We start from the raw sequence: 16417 nt of genomic DNA, 5'->3' as shown, positions 1-16417 counted from the left end.
GATGTAATACGTGAGACGATGGGACCTACGTATTTTCTCGAGATGGCAGCACAAAAGTAAAATTCCCGCAACTTGTGTCTTTACATATCATCTAGTTGGAAGCTTCATCATATGCGACCATTATTATTGTCTACCTTCCCTGTAAGGAAAAAGAGGCCTGAGAGACGCCCCTGCCGGTCACTTCATGCTTTCCTAATAAAACCAGTTTTAAGCATGGCTGCCCCTGTGAGATGTAAAGCTTAAGAATCGACATAACACCCCTCGAGAAGGAATACAAACACCTTATATTGAGTTTCGCAAGCGTATTAGTTCCGTGAAAAGTCTAATATGCAAGCACCTTGACGGCAGAGGGTGTTGGGTGCCGTTGGCTGCAAAACTCCTCACTGGAAAACATTGTAGGCAATATCATTGAATACAGTGACGGCTGCACCATTAACAAAACCTGATAACATCAGTCAAATCAGTTTCCGCAATTAAAGCTGTTCAATTTTAGTCAATTTCATGAAAAAAATTACGTCACTAGATATGTCTGAGGCAATATTTTCAGGCACTGCATTCAAGAAAAGCCTGGAATTCGATTTCACGCAGACGACTGTTCCTAGCTGCAAGCATAAAGACGGAAGGCATTTCCTTTCTATGCTGGCAGCCAGCCTTCGTTATCTGGAATTGAGGAATGGTTTGCAGGATGACCTGCAGGATTGCCTTGCCCGGCAGCATATTCAAATTCTTTCCCTCTGCTCGACAACGAAAAGTCACATGTATAACAATTGGATTCAATTTCAGTCTGTTCACTGCGGCATTCTTCTTTTGACGAAGGGCTGCCATGACCCCATTAACATCCGTAGCTCTTAATTGGCGGCCAGCCACTCACAAAGAAAAGAAGAAAAAACATCAAAACGGCCTTTGTGCTACACCGGTCTGTGTGACTATGCTGCGACCGGACAGATTCGTGTGACATTTCAATTTATGCAATCTGGATTGTTCTAATTAAGTTATCACTCAAGACAGGAGCGAACCGCCAGTCTGTAATGAGCACTTCTCTACAATGCACTCTAGTCGGTATAGAATATCTGTCCATCGCAAACAATTCTATCATATATATTTACTCGGCCTCGCATGCGCATGAGATTGGTATCCTCTACGTCGAAAACACCTGCGTTAGTCAGGTGACAAGGAAATTGAAAGTCGGGCCTGGATAATGTAGTGCGAAACTACGCCGGCAGCTCTTACTTCTCGAAGATGAATGAGAACGAGCTTTCCGTCCCAGTTGAAAAAACCGAATAGGAAGGGTTCGCATGTTCTGGGGCTAAAGCCAGTAAAGCCGCGGCTTCCCAGTGCTCACTTGAAGTGCAATTTGTTAGTTTTTACCAGACTGCGTATTCCTAGAGCGGATGTTCCACATCAAGTTGCCATCGAAGAAAAACCGCTCACGCTGTTTTTCAACCTCTTTTTCTATGGTTGTGTTAAATAAACAGTAGTCAAGCAGGGCTTGGATAAATTATTTCTCGGCAACTCCGTTGAATGTGTCTGCCTTTATATTATGCTCCGTCCAGACCATTTAGAAGCGCGAAGTCCAGACACAAACAACAATTTTTGTGCACTTGGTGAAGCGATGGTGTGTGAATCTAGGGGCGGGCGAAGGTCTGGACCAGGCCAGGGGCAGGTTAAAGCAGAGAACAGTAGACAGCCAGCTAACCAGGGCGGCGCCACCTGGCGGAATATCAAGAATATTATTGACATACCTCCACCGACTATGGCCTACGCTTGAGGGTGTGCTTCCGGCATCTGTTAACTTCTTACAGTCAGCAATATAAAGCCCTCACCGATCAGCCATGGGCAAAAAGAAAAGAATGTTCTCCCTAGCTACACCAGCGCGAATTCTCAAAATCGAGCCCGGCTCATGCCCGAGATATGAATCCCAGACGCATACAACCCAGGCCCCCCGGTTCTAGCTGGGACAGGAACGCCACCGCTGCAGTGTGTCTCTACTCAGCCTGGGTCCACGCAGTTCAGCTCTTCGCGAGGCTCGGCCGGCAAGTGTCTCGGGTCCCCCAGCAGCTGAAGAGCTGATTTGCTTACTGACTCAATGTGGCATCCTGGTACACTATTGAGCAAGTGGCCTGCAGAAGGGCTGGAACTAAAATAACGTTTCAAATAACTGGCTTGGCGAGCATATAAGGATGGAGATATGAAGCAAGCTAAACCCGTCTGCATTTCAAAAGGTGCTGTTCACTATGAGTAAGCGGAGTTGAGAGAGCGAAATCAGTACAGTTGTGTCCATGCGCCTATAAACTTGTGTTAGCTTCAGATTTTATTCAGATTTTTTGTTATGGTATCGATGGTTGAATTCCATACCTCCGAGGCACCGGAGGGAGAAAGTCTGTAATTAGTTTTGTGTTCGAGTACCCGAAGTACCATAAAAAATTACGCTCTCCTCGAATGGCATGTCACAATGCTCAGAGATGTATTTTTGGGGAAAAAAATGCGGAGATGGCTGACCGTTCAATAATCTAATGAAGGCCTTTCTCTCGAGGCTCTTATGTAATTTCAAATGTCCAGTCGTGAGCGGCAACACCAAACAGCTGATGAGCAGCGCCATCTATTAGATCTGGCGGTGTGTTCTTTTTAAGGCGAAAGCCTTTAATGTCTCATCGTTGTAAGCAGCAGTTGTCGACAGAGAATGTCACGCTTTTCAGTTGGTCGAAACGGTCGTGACGTCACAGTGCGCCAATTTCAAACGGGGCCAATTGTACTTAGGCTAGTAACCATGCAACCAATGGAAGGGACCATATAGTGATGCTCCAAGTAAGTGGGACTGAGCTTAGTTAATTGCTTAATTACCCAATAGCCTAATTAACTTCTCCAGTCAGGCCATATAAATAAATAAAACCTAGTAAGAAATTGGTCGAGCTCGGGAATCGAACCCCGGTCTTCGGAGTGCGAGAGGAGCATGGTATCCACTCCGCCATGCCAGCTCGATGGTTTGGAATGAACAAAGGCACGTCTAGTGAATACGGTGTCTTCACTCACTGCCATCCTCCTCCCTTCCCTTCCGGCGAGGTTTAGGTGTGCACCGAGATATGAGAGAGAAATACATTTCCTTTCCTCAAAAACCAATTTACCGACGAGCGAGGCGTAGAACCGAATGGGCGGTGGCGTTCTATGGACTCCCTGGCAGCGTTGCAAGACGCTCTCGCGTTCCACTCTCAGAGGCGAAGCTTAACATCTTAACCACACATCAGTGACCACACTTTAGGTCGAAAAAGTGCACCCCCCCCCCCCCCCCCCCCCCTGAATTTTGACGGGTGTCCACCGAGATATGTGAGACAGTTACTGCGTAATTTTCTTTCCTCAAATACAATTTTCATTTTCTTCATTACGGGCCATCTTCGTCTTTCTTCTTTCACTCCCACTTCCTCCGTTCCTCTACGGTGCGGTTCAGGTGTCCACCGAGATGACAGAGATTTACTGCGCCATTTCCTTTCCTCAAAAACCGTTGCGTTGAAACGGCAAGGCATCGCGCCGAACGGGTGGTGGCGTTGCGTGGACTCCCTGGCAGCGCTACAACACGCTGTCGCTTTCCACTCCTAAAGGCGAAGCTTAAGCTTAAGCTTAATTAGCAGTTAATTTGTATTCAGGCATTAATCAGTAATCAACCATTAATTAGTGATTTCTCATCACTTAGTAATTAATACTCAATTACATGTGACGCCACCAGTGCCACAGAAGCACTGAAAGTGGCGCGGAAAACGCTTTCGCCTCTACGCACTTTAGACAGTCAAAGTTCCCCCTGAATTTTTTGATGGCTGAAGTCGCCTGAAGCAAGCGGCGCAGTGTGCTTTTGTAGGCGATCGGCCCCGTGCAAACCAGGCAAGTGTCAGGCGTTACAATGCTCCACTAAGGACACCGTGTTAGTGCAGCCACAGCAGAATTTTGCGCTTTTCGATCAAGGACTCTCCTACTCGTGGTTTCGCATGGCTTTGCGACTTGCAGTACGACCAAGGTCAAACCAGCACGTACCCACAAGGCTAGAAATCGATGACTCTGGGTCTTGCTGAGCATAGCCATCAAGTGCCTGTAGTACATGATCATAGCTAATGAAGAGCAACCACGTGAGCAAAACCCAGTGGTAGCTTGACCTTTCAGGTTGACCTTTGACACTAACCACTCACATCGGCAGTTTGATGTCATACAGGGACGTGCAAAGAACGTCACATGATTCTTCGCTATATATGCCTCCGGCTCTGCTTTCTCATCTCCACTAGGTTCTGCCCGGTTGAACCTCGGCCAATATTTTCTTTCTAACTCCTCGCCCTGCATCCCTTGTCGTGGCGAGGTGTGCGCGTCCGACGTTGCTTCCTAACAGATGCGAGAGTTAAGCTGCCTAAACTTGTTTAACAAATGTGCTTAGCCCGTTTCCGCGTCAAGGAGGAAGCTGTAATCATCGCTTATTCTTTGTGTAGAGGGAAAGTTTTAGCGCCGGCAGTACTTTATATTCGAAGTGTTCGAGGTGGCCGTCGAAAAAAAGTCATTGCATTTTCTGCGGGTGGGGAAAATGTGACAATACCAGACAGCCATTAAAAATTAGACAGATGATGAGAAAATGTGATGTGTACACCGGGTCCATGCAGTGACAATTTTTCCGCAATGATTTGCGATGAAAACATTTTCAAATGATACTTCTCGTAGGCACCTGGGTAGAACAGGTAGTTGTTTAGCTTGGGGACCTCGCTTTGTTGCATAATCTCGCCCTCGGCCTCTCCTCTGTTGAGCCTGACGACGTCGTCACCGTCCTTGTTTTTACCGCTCGGTGTGACGAGCACGCCGATGAGCCTCTTTTTCTTCGCTGGTGGTTCACATCGTTTCTCGCTAAAATCCTTCGGCTCGGCCCGGGTGGCGGGAGCTATGAGCTGCACTTGCACTTGGCTGTTTCTAAAAAGATACCTTACGCTCTCAGAAATGTGCACCATAAAAAGCGTTAAGGGTAGCGTTAGTGCTTGATCCGCCATTATTCGCACAAAAATCACCAATCAATCAATCAATCAATCAATCAATCAATCAATCAATCAATCAATCAATCAATCAATCAATCAATCAATCAATCAATCAATCAATCAATCAATCAATCAATCAATCAATCAATCAATCAATCAATAAGTTTATTTTCAGCATCAGCGGTGCTGACGGATCGCACACAAAAAGCCTCAATACTGGCTTGTCCGCTGCCCCGTGAACACGGCATTGTAGAGCAAGCAGAGGTACACGATCATACAGTTTCACACATCTCATAAATCACAAGTACTTCGCTCATTCAGAGAAATCGGGAGAAGATATTTCAGCATTTGTTGCCCATAATTAGTGCGCAGGCGTGGAATTTCTGTTTGCTGAAGTTGGCGAGTGCTGCGTGTGAATAGTTTAGGTGATAAGTAAGCGATAATACTAAGAGCTTCGTTGTTTCTTTTAATACCTGCCTGGAAACGCTTTCTTAACGTCGTCTTGTAGATTTCAGGGATATGTGTTAGATTCAGTTTTGTGAAGATAGGCTCTGTGTGGCAGTCATATGGAACATTCGTGATTATTCGAACTGCCTTTTTCTTTAATCTGTAAAGTTTCATGATATTCGTGTTAGTGGTAGTGCCCCACACCAAATGACAGTAATGTATCACTGACAGAAATAAAGCTTTATATATTAAGAGTTTGACGCTTTTTGGTAAGCAAGATCATAGTTTAGAAAGGACGCCAGTAACGTGTGAAATTTTAGAGATAACAAAATTTGCATGTTCGTTCCATGACGTATGCTGTTCAAACATTGCATCAAGGCATTTTACGGCAGGTACAATGGGAATATGTGAATTACTTAGAACAAGTGAATCCCGTATCTGCACATTGCGGTTTTTGGGCGGGAAAAGGACAGCCTTAGTTTTATTAGTATTGATAACAATAGAATTCGCATTACTCCATGATGCTAACGACATGAGGGTATGATTTGCTCTGGAAAATAAGTCATATGAATTTGCTGCACTGTGGAGTACTGTAGTATTATCTGCGTACATCACAAAATTCACGGTAATAACAATAGTGACCAAATCATTTACATATATGCAGAACAACAGAGGTCTCAAGATACTGCCTTGGGGCACGCCTGCATGAAGTTGTTTCAGGACGGATGTGCAATCATGTACAACAACCTGTTCCTGTCGGTGCTGAAGATGAGATTTTAATAACGGAAGAAAAGCGCCACGAAATCCTTAGCAGTTTAGTTTTTCTAGGAGTGTAAAGTGATTGATACGGTGAAAGACCTTTGAATAATCGATGAATATGCCCAACGTACATATTTTGCGTTCGAATGATTCCAATATTATTTCTTTTCCTGCTAGTAAAGCGGTCTCTGTCGCAATGCCTTAGATGAAACCAAACTGTGCGGAAGTGATCAATTTATGTTTTATTATAAATTAGTACATGCGACTATGTCTTAGCTTCTCTGGGCCTTTAGAGAAAACCGGAAGAATGAAAATGGGTCTGTAGTTTGAAAATTCGTTTTTATCCCCGCCTTTGTATAAAACTACAACTCTGGCAATTTGAAGTTTTTTTCGGCAAAGATCCAACGTATAAAAAGAAGATTGAAAACCTGTACCAAAGTATGTGATATCAGATCGAACACATGCTTAATTGGTCGAATGACGAGTCCGTCTATATCGGTACTGTCATTGTTTTTGAGGCAAAAATTGTTGTTGGGGCTAAAAAAAGTAGGAGACTGAGTCCGTTGACTTAAATAACCAGAGAAATTAGGATCATGTGTGTCATAGGCAACTGATAAAAATATTCATTAAATGACTTGGCTAACTCTGCGCCTGAGAGACGCATTCCATTCTGAGTGCGCTCAGCCCTGTTGGATCGCAGTGCTTGGCATTTAAAACATTGTTAAGTCGCATCCAGACAAAATGAGGTCTCAGAACTATACTCCCGTGGAACAGATCATGCATATTCTGTATTTTTTCGTAGCGTAACAGGGTATTTACTTTATTTCTCTGGCTTTAGAATAATTTGAACACAGCCTCGCCTTTAGTCTCACCAAGCCGCCTGTATAAACGGTGTTTGAAACGAATTTCGTTCAAACACTTTTTCGTCAGCCATGGCTTTTTGCCTTTGCGCGAACGTTTCAGGCTTTCATAAGAAAACCAATTATTATACCTACTTTGAAACTTTTTGCAAAAGAAATCGTAAGCTTCTTCAGCATCTGTTATGACGTAGATGTCACGACAATCAGTTACAGACACATCATGGCTAAATTTCTCTACACTCTGAGCATCAATGCCGCGGATAGTTTTAGGAATGTTTTTTTCTGTTTTCTTTGTGCGCAGATTATTATTTAGCATAAGAAATAGAAGCTTTCCCAAACCGGTCCTTCAAGCTACACAATAATTACATTGAAAATGCACCCGTGGCGCGGGCACTTCTCCTGTCAATGGGTGACTGCGCAATTGTCGGTGACATCGAGTTTAGATACATGTATTACTTCATTTTAATTGGACTGAGAGATTTTGGGCGGGTAAAAAAAGCTTTAAACTGTGCCAACACAACTTTTTTGTTCAGAGCAGATTTTTCTGTTTCGAGCAGATTCCAAGATTTTTATTTAAAAGCTAATATGTTACCCCACAAAGAAAAAAAAGTTTCGTGGGAGCTCTCAACATATTTTCGCGCCTCTATGCTCAAGAAGCAGAATTTGACTGAATTTCAAAACTTAATTTCACTGAAGCAGGACGAAAAATGTACCAACCTATGCATGATATTAAAGACGCACTGTAGGAGAATTGAGGTTTGCCTGGGTCGATGTGGCGTGGCGTTTTTTTCGCAAAGCGTCCATTGTAAAAGAAAAGGGAGCCTTTTATCAGCCTGCCATGAAAAAAATTAGAGGCAGTTGTCGGCCTCAGCAGCGGATTGCGAAGGAATATTACGTGCTTAGACGCCGATTTTTGGGCTCCAGTGTCAGTGGCAACACTTCACCGCCATCCTTTTCAGCACGGTTGCAAACCGTTCACCTCGTTAATGACGTCGCACGTTTGCTTTGACCGCAGACAATATTGTTACGTTCGACTTTTTAACGAATAAAATCATTTTCTATTGCGAAGTAAACATAGCCATAAAAATCCAATTAATCACTTCCACCGAGAACAGGAATTGCACGTAGTTATCCAATTAGCACAAGGCTGTGAAACCAGGCTCTGTGTTGGTGTTTTGCATATCGTGTAACCGGCCTTGTGAAGTGCGGTGTGCAGCAGTTGTCAAAAGTAAATACCCAAGAGGGTTTCAGTGAGGTTAATTTTGTGTGGCTTGTTAGGCCTCGCTAGTGCTAAAAAACTTCGGGACGGGACAGGAACACTTGTCATCGCCCCACGCAAGCTAAGGGCTGGCACCGATACCACAACAATTGTATTAAAAGGGATTCAAGCTACCCATGCGGTTTTTTTTATTTCTGAGAAAGGATTTCCTGTTTGTTGTATTAGACCGAAGGGTAGGCTAGTAAATGCCACTTAGAAGTTCCTACCTTTCCACGGAAGCACATCGGGTTAGACACATTTAAAGGAGTGTTTTAGACAGAGCAGGACAATATATGCCCAGAAAGTTGCGCAGAAAAGAGCACCTTAGCATCTCTGAAAACTGACGTAATTGCTTTTACAAAACTTTGGTCTTTACTGCCATTTCTATCATTTGCTGCAGTATGTAGCATGCTTTGAGCAAGAGGCACAACCTCACTCAGCCTCAATCTCAATCAGCGAGAATCAGCCCCAAGTATTTTCTCAAGCCTGAAACCCTGAATTAAAATTTCCGCACTTTGTCACTTAGGTACCTTGTAGTTGACTGCTTCGTTATTTGCGACCTATCGCTATTGAAAAATCCGGTATCGCGGCAAACCGGATTTTACCGGAACATATCGGTTTCATACCGGTCCGGTATCACTCTCATACCGGCGAGACCCGTCCGGTTTGATGGCTATACCGGTTCATACCGGTCCGGTATCGATCCCAAACCGGACAGACCGCTCCGGTACGGAGCTCATACCGGACAGTCCATTCCCGGTTCGAAGCTCAAACTGGACAGATCAGTCCGGTACGGAGCTCAAACCGGACAGACTAGTCAGGTACGGAGCTCAAACCGGACATACCAGCCTGTATTCAGAGCGATATGTGCCGCGGTTTTGGTGCTTGGTCTGCAGATTGACTGTTGTACGCCAGCAGATATTTTTTAGGGGAAAGGTGGAGGCAGCGCGCGCATAAGTGCGATAATCAACACATACACGGTTTTGTTGAAAGGGCTAGGAAAAGAAAAGGGCTAAGCGTGAGCTTCGCAGTGGCAAAACATGCAGTTTGTGCATGATTTGGTGATTTGAGGGCAACCGCCATATTGGCTTCCCGTGCAGCACCCTGACAAAGTCAAGGCGGCTGTGTGCGGGCACACGGCTAGTATATATCCGCCAGCAGCCTTCGTAAGTCCTGCGCAGATTACTCTGGATTTCACAGTGCAGAACTTCACGACTGGCTGATAAACATGGCGAGCCTCCGGTGACTGCGCCAGAGGCTCCAAAAGGTTTGTTACTGTCGCATTCATTGCAGCAGCTGTTCGCTAGCGGCAGTCTGTAGCGACGCATCGATGAAGAAAGAAAATTCTTGGTTTTCGTGCAGGAATTCTTTGCACTTCTTCTTCGTCAAGTGATTGCCCATTGATAACGCAACTTGTCCAAGTGCCATCCCGAGCGGCCCCACCCTTCACTTTATCAGGAAGGCATACTAATCACAAATCGCCCAGAACATTTCTATCGACGAACAAGATATCAACGGAGCCGGCAGCTTGCGGTGTTCCCTTAAGGGCGACGCTTCGTGCTAGCTAGAAGATACAGCGCTCGAGAGAACAAAATAAAAACAAAAACCACCTGTAGAAACCTTACGCGAGTAACCTGTCTTTACGCAAATTTTTTAAAGCTTTTTTTTTTCTCTCATCACCGCCTTCTCTGCTTTTCCTGGGTCCGTCACAACAAAAAAACCTGCGCATTCCTGGTCTTTCTATCGGGCTTTGTTCCTTCCCCTTGGGCTCCTCTGTGTCTGTCAACCCACGACCGAACATTTTAAGCCGCCCTCCCGACCACGCTTCCAGCGACTTCCATGAAGTGGCGAGGAGGTTCCGATTCTACTTGTTCACTGTCCCCGGCCGCTTCGCGGTGACTTTTTGCAAAAGTGCCCCCCCCCCCCCCCCCCCCCCCCCTTCCGCCTTTCCTGCGTTTGTTTGGAACAGGTTTTTACTTCTCTCCTGCGGCTGGGTTGAGTGTCAAGCGATGAAGGTAGCTGGGAAAACACGCTGGCACTCGCTCGTTGGCGTTGAATTTGTGTTATACAATTTTTTGCGACTTTCTTCGTGTTGCCTTCATCAATCCATGATCAAAGATGACATCGCCTTTCATGCGTACGTCCAGTGCAAATGTGGTGGAACCCTATCATCCTTGTCTCAGTGATGAATGACTTCGCTCCGAAATACGTGAGTGGTGAACATTTGACCGGTGGAGGCCGGTGGTGAACATTTGACCGGTGGAAGGCGGATTTTATGACGGCGACGTCGTGCTGCTAGGACGTAAGTACGCATTTTAAATCACTCTGTTCTTTAAGTACTGCCTCCGTCTCGGTTATATGCTCGGTGTCAACAGAAACGTTCTAACTGTTCAGTGTCTTTTTAACTAAAACTTTGTAGACTGCACAGCGTAGAGGGACGAAATAGCGCAAAATTTTCTTTCAGTTACATACCGAAATTGCTTGTCCTTCATGATAGCACGGCTAAAATTAGTTTTATAGTTTGTATTATTTCTTTACAGAGGCACATGGTGTATACGTGCGAGAGCAATCATTGATAAGCGTCCTGAGGGGGAGCGGCTCAAGACCTTGAACAAACATCACGCATCGCATCAATGCTGCGGTATGTGCCGTAAATAATGGAGGATGACCACGCAAGCATCGCAATCGTCTGAGCAACCTGTTTACACACCAACAATGTTACGACGCAGATTTGCAATACATTATTGATTCAAATATGGAAGGCGGTAGGTGCATTCACGATACTGAGCATTGCCAATGCTCAGGGCCTGGCGTCTTGAGACGCCTGGCTTGTCTGTGGCTTGTCTGGGCCCACGGGGGCCCGCAATTCAGAGCCCCGTTTGTGCTACTGGGGTATGCATTTGTTATTGCATACAGGTCCACCTCGGGAATGGAATTTTTATTCCTTCGGCAACGTGCGCAGCAGTTATGGTGGCACCCAAAGATTCGCGTTTCTGTAAAGACGCAGCCTTTGGACGACTCCACAACTCCTGGAAAGGGGCGTTACAGGGCAAGCTTGCCATCGGAACCTGAAGTCAGAAGCCTCCACAGTGGGCAGAAAGCCAATGACCCCTGAAAAGCTACAAGCCATTGGCCGTAAGTTGCATGTCACAGTGCTCAATGCATTATGTTGTGTGTCAGTGCGCAATTAAATGATAAGCTGGGGACATTATGTACTACCAATCATATTTTCTTTTCTGCAAGTGCTTTTGACTACTTCATTGGCCAGCACCCTGTAGAGAACCCAGCGCCGGTAGATCGTCGCAAAGAGTTAAATTATTACCTTAGTGAGCTGGTTCAAGACATGCGGAAAAAATAAACATCTTTTGGAGTTTTTGATGCATTATAATATTCACCAAGATACCAATACTTTGGTAAAAGGTGGGAGCAAATAACACAATGGCACATCGACTGCAATGCGAGTTGCTGATAATCGCAGATTACCAGTTTCTGAGGCTCTGTATATTTCAGCATTTGGCATGTACACTTATGGCCCCAGTTTTTGGGCAGATTTAGTCCAAGTGGGATATATTTGAAGCATTTTATTCTGCCTTTGTCCTGTGATACAGGGCCCTCCTGTATAATACGGGCTATCCTGTTTAATACAGGACTGTCCTGTATTCCGGTATGAATTTTAAACCGGAACCGCATACCGGGTTATTGTACAGGATTTCTGATACTGGAGTATCCTGTACAAAACAGGAGAGTCCTGTATTATACAGGACTGTCCTGTTTTATACAGGATATTCCAGTAATCCGGTATCGCAAATCCTGTACAATAACCCGGTATGCGGTTCCGGTTTAAAATTCATACCGGATTTTTCAGTAGGGATATTATTAACTAAATTCCATGTAAGGAACAATACACTTGCTGGGCACCTCCGCAAATCATTGTATGTTTTCTTAGTATGGCCAGTTAAATGCATGGCTGCTCCTGGCAGATACACGGTTCTAACTTGTACATAGAACTCCTCGACCGCCAATCAGACATTGTATTTTGGGCTTCGCTAGCGTTTTTGGCACGCAGAAAATACTTGTGGTGGTTCCAGGGTTTCTGAGGCTGCTCTTGCGCATGAAATCCTATACACAGGCACTATTCCATTCTGCGCACAAAAGCACATGTACTGCGGAAGCTGTCGTCTCCTGATGGCCGCAAAACTCGTGACAGAAAAGAAGGAGCCGACTTCAGCCTTGTAGACATTTTCAGTGAATACAGCGACGGCTCTACCACTCGGAAAACCTCAACAAATTAGCCATATCCTTTTATGTAATCACTTCGCTTCAATTCTATGCATTTTATGAACAACTTCCGACAGTAAGTTATGTCTCAGCTAATATTTCCAGATACTGATTTCAAGAAAAGCTTGAAAGTCGGTTGCAGTGGTTGCTGCAGACCCACTAATGGAAAAGTTTTCCAGTCTATGCTTGCAGCAAGCCATTGTTAGTCAGATTTGCGGTGGGGGGGGGGGGGGGGGATCTCCAGGGTAACCTGCATGGTTTTCTTGCCCAGCAGCAAGTTTAAATTCCTTCCCTTTGCTGCACACAGAAAAGTTACAGGGATAACAATAGAATCAAATTTCAGTCTCTTCATTTCAGCATTCTTGTTTTAATGAAGGGCTGCCATGGCCCCATAAACATACGGAGATCTGATTTCATACTCAGCCTTCACGGCAGAAAAGAACGAAGAAATAACGGCGATCATTGTGTTACAGCGGTCTGCGTTGTTATACTGGGACCAGACAGATTTGTGTGACATTTCAATTTATGCAATATGCGTTCTTGTTATTCTATTATCACTAAAGACCCCATCGAAACAGCAGCCTGTAATGAGCACTTGTCTATAAACCACTGGAGTCGTTACAGCAATTTCTATGAGATCAGTTGACGCTGCCAAGTATACGATTGACATCATTCAGCTTGAAAACACGTACGTTAGGCAGATAACAAGAGAATTGAAAGTCGAGGGTGGATAATCCAGTGCACGACTACCTCGACCTAGTCCTTGCGACAACCAAGCAGACGAAACGGTGCTCGAGCCTGGAGCATTGAAGCAGTAGTTATTAGCAGTGCTAAATTTTTCACAGAAATAAGACACCCTCTTTCGAGCCGAGGTGGGCACACAACCCCAGTGACTACCTTAGTTAAATGACCCCAGAAGTGACTACACTGAATGATAATGTTCCGTGGAGTGTTTGCTTGGGGCGTTTGAGTGCCCGCAGGGGAAAACAGCTTCAGCAGTGGGCTTGCAATTGTGTGCTCATTGCTAGAGCTCAAAGAAAACGACTCGTAAGGAGCACAAAACATCGGTGTAAACTATCAAGAATCACTGCCTTTGTTTTCAATTTTACAAAGTTACATTCAGGAGCCAAAGACGGTGCTTGTTCTTCCTCAGCGTAATGTGGCATGTCGCAGTTTAAAGAGACAATTTCACTTGGGCGAGTATAACAGCGCATAGAATGATGTCGAGAAATGGTTAGCAACTGTAGTTCGTCTTAAAGGGAAAATATTTGATAATGGCAGTTGCATATGATACACCTGTGAGCTGGATTCCACATAAACAGCAGAGTTTCATAGCATTCGTCTTTAGGTTGTCACGACTTTTAATTCACTCCACTCTGCAGCGCCCCACTACACACGCAAGCTGGTGTTGATGCTTCGACCGAGAGCAAGGTGGGACGGAGGGTGGAGCATTTTAAGGCGTTTTTTGATGCTGACTCATAAACAGCACAACAGCAGAAAATGCGCGAAAATAAAGCGATTAACCTGAAAAAACAGCCAACACATCTTAATTCTCGAAGACGAAAGAAAATGAGGTTTCCGTCCCAGTTGAAAAACCTAATAGGATGATATTGTACGTTCTAGAGCTAAAGCCAGGGGTTCCTAGTGCTCATCTGAAGTGTACTTTTGCACTTGATACCACACTACGCGTTCCAAGAGTGGATGTTCTGCATCAAATTACCACCGCCAAACCAGTCTTCGGGAGTTCATCGATGCGGAACGCCTTGGCAGGAGCGCCGCTGAACTAGAGTGAAGAGTTTGACTACTTTTGGTTTGTGACCTTCTCGCAATAATTGTGTTCTTCTTCTGTCCTTATTTTGGTGCGTTCGATGATCCAGACTGCGCTATAAATCAAGCGCTCTTGTCCATATTGCTCGCCCATTTGCCTATCCTGCGATTCTGGACAGGACGATTTCACGAAGAACCTGAAATTGACCTGTTCAGATTCTACCTCTACTTTCGATTCAATGGTAAACTTGTATCCGGACAGGATATGCCGATCTCAAATTATACATCTGGAGAAATAGAGTTGCAAAATAGGAAAACAAAAGAGATATAAGGAAAAATAAATTAACAGCCGAAATAAAAAAAAACACTGAAACCTTATATAATGAAATATCAAAGTACTGTCATTAAACTTTGTTGGGCCTTACATTCTCATTTTTGTTTCCTACTTATCTCACGCAGAGAACAATATACAATAAGCAAGAGTGCCATAACATGATAGAGGGGATATTCTGTTAACTATGCATATGAACGCTACCACTGGTTTGACAAGATGAATGCAAGCAACTGCCAGCCCGAGTATAATTGCATCGGTGCTTTGATTTGACATGCGTCAGGCAAAGCCAGGCAGAAATGTTTCTTTGTGCAACGCTTGGTTTCGATCCACGCAAAAGTATGCAGGCTGCAGTGTTGCAAAAATTCATTCTACTAAAATGTAACAAAGGGGACATATCATATAGTTCAATGAATATAAAATCTGACACTGCGTCTTAAACGTATATGACCCGTCCCTATTAGGCAGAGGAGTTGTTTGTATCATACAATTTCGTTGTAATGGAAGTTTTTGTATTCTTTTTCTTAATGTGATTCTTACATTCGCCTTCAGAGAGAATTGGATAAAAAGCGCGCCTTCGCTTCCACGGTCACATCTTCCCGACCGGCTCTGCAGTGGCCCCAGCTTCGGTAAAACTGTGTGTATGCCACTTCGTCGATAAACTAGAATCTTCATTCATTATAATAAGGATCCGGCGTGTTAAAGAACTCGGTGAAGGATGGAACTTTCATGTTTCCATGAAGCTTATATTCGACTGAGATGGGGACTGTTCCCTCCCGTATCAAAGCACTTGTGAAAGCTACTTTCTCCGTCTCCAGCCGATCTCACTAGCTTACCCTTTAGGAACCATGACAATTATTGAGAATGTTATTAACGCATAACTAAAAGCGCACACATTTTCAAAGATATAAAAATTCTATTCAGCCCATTGGATATGATTGGCGAGACTCAAGCGTCATGGTGCTCTTAGCCACACTCCTCGAATGTAATGCGAACGGGGTTAGGGGGAGCAATCATGCGAAGATTGTTGTTCACTGTCTGGGTCCTTTACCTCTTACGTGGTTGCTATTTCTTTCTCCTCGCGGTAAGGTATGAAAGACGAACGCGAAAAGGTAACCGACGAACAAGAGCTGTAATGAGGGTTATAAGGTACGCATAATGAGGGTCGAGAGATTTTAGATCTTCTAGGATTACGTCTCTTGCCCTGTATTCTACCCACACTGATCTCTGGCCGTTTAAGTTCATACAAAAGCTGCTTTCTTGGCTAGCCTAGAGCCTTCGTGCTCCTTCGTGCTTATTTTATACATTATCCACTTACGAGAGGGCGCGTGCAGGTATCACTTCATGTGTCGTACAGGGCATTTACGAAAAGAAATAAAACTTACATTCAGTTTTTATTGTGATTACTCATTATACCACTCAAGATTCCTCCACGCGTTTATCGGTTTTTCTTTTACTCTCAGAAATATTTCATGCCTTTCAACGTTGATACGTGTTGTTTATTTCGCTTTTGTTGAAATTTTCGCACCTAGCGAGTACTCGAAATGAAACTGCGGCCGTCAAGTTTTTTTGTGCCTCAACGTAGACGCAGCTTTTTGAACAACGTTTTGCATTCCCAACATTAAAATACTGAAATGTTTCCTATTGACTGCTTGCAGCTCTCGAGAAACATGGCAAACCTGTCAAGTCTCATCGTCTTCGGGGCTGCTTTTATAGGTACGAG

At 44.5% G+C, this 16417-nt stretch overlaps 1 long non-coding RNA gene across 1 annotated transcript; it reads left to right on the top strand.

Annotated features, from left to right (window-relative positions):
- Nucleotides 1-10526: 10526 nt before the first annotated feature.
- LOC149339530 (uncharacterized) lies at nt 10527-11079 on the top strand. The gene is made up of 2 exons (XR_016283811.1): nt 10527-10620; nt 10859-11079. It is a non-coding gene; the product is annotated as an uncharacterized LOC149339530 (long non-coding RNA).
- The last annotated feature ends 5338 nt before the right edge of the window (nt 11080-16417 follow it).

The sequence above is a fragment of the Amblyomma mixtum genome, chromosome 6, assembly GCF_055824585.1.
Source record: "Amblyomma mixtum isolate Tamu chromosome 6, ASM5582458v1, whole genome shotgun sequence".
Lineage (NCBI taxonomy): Eukaryota > Metazoa > Arthropoda > Arachnida > Ixodida > Ixodidae > Amblyomma > Amblyomma mixtum.
Note: the sequence above shows the minus strand (reverse complement) of the source record. Positions and strands in the feature narration are given on the sequence as shown.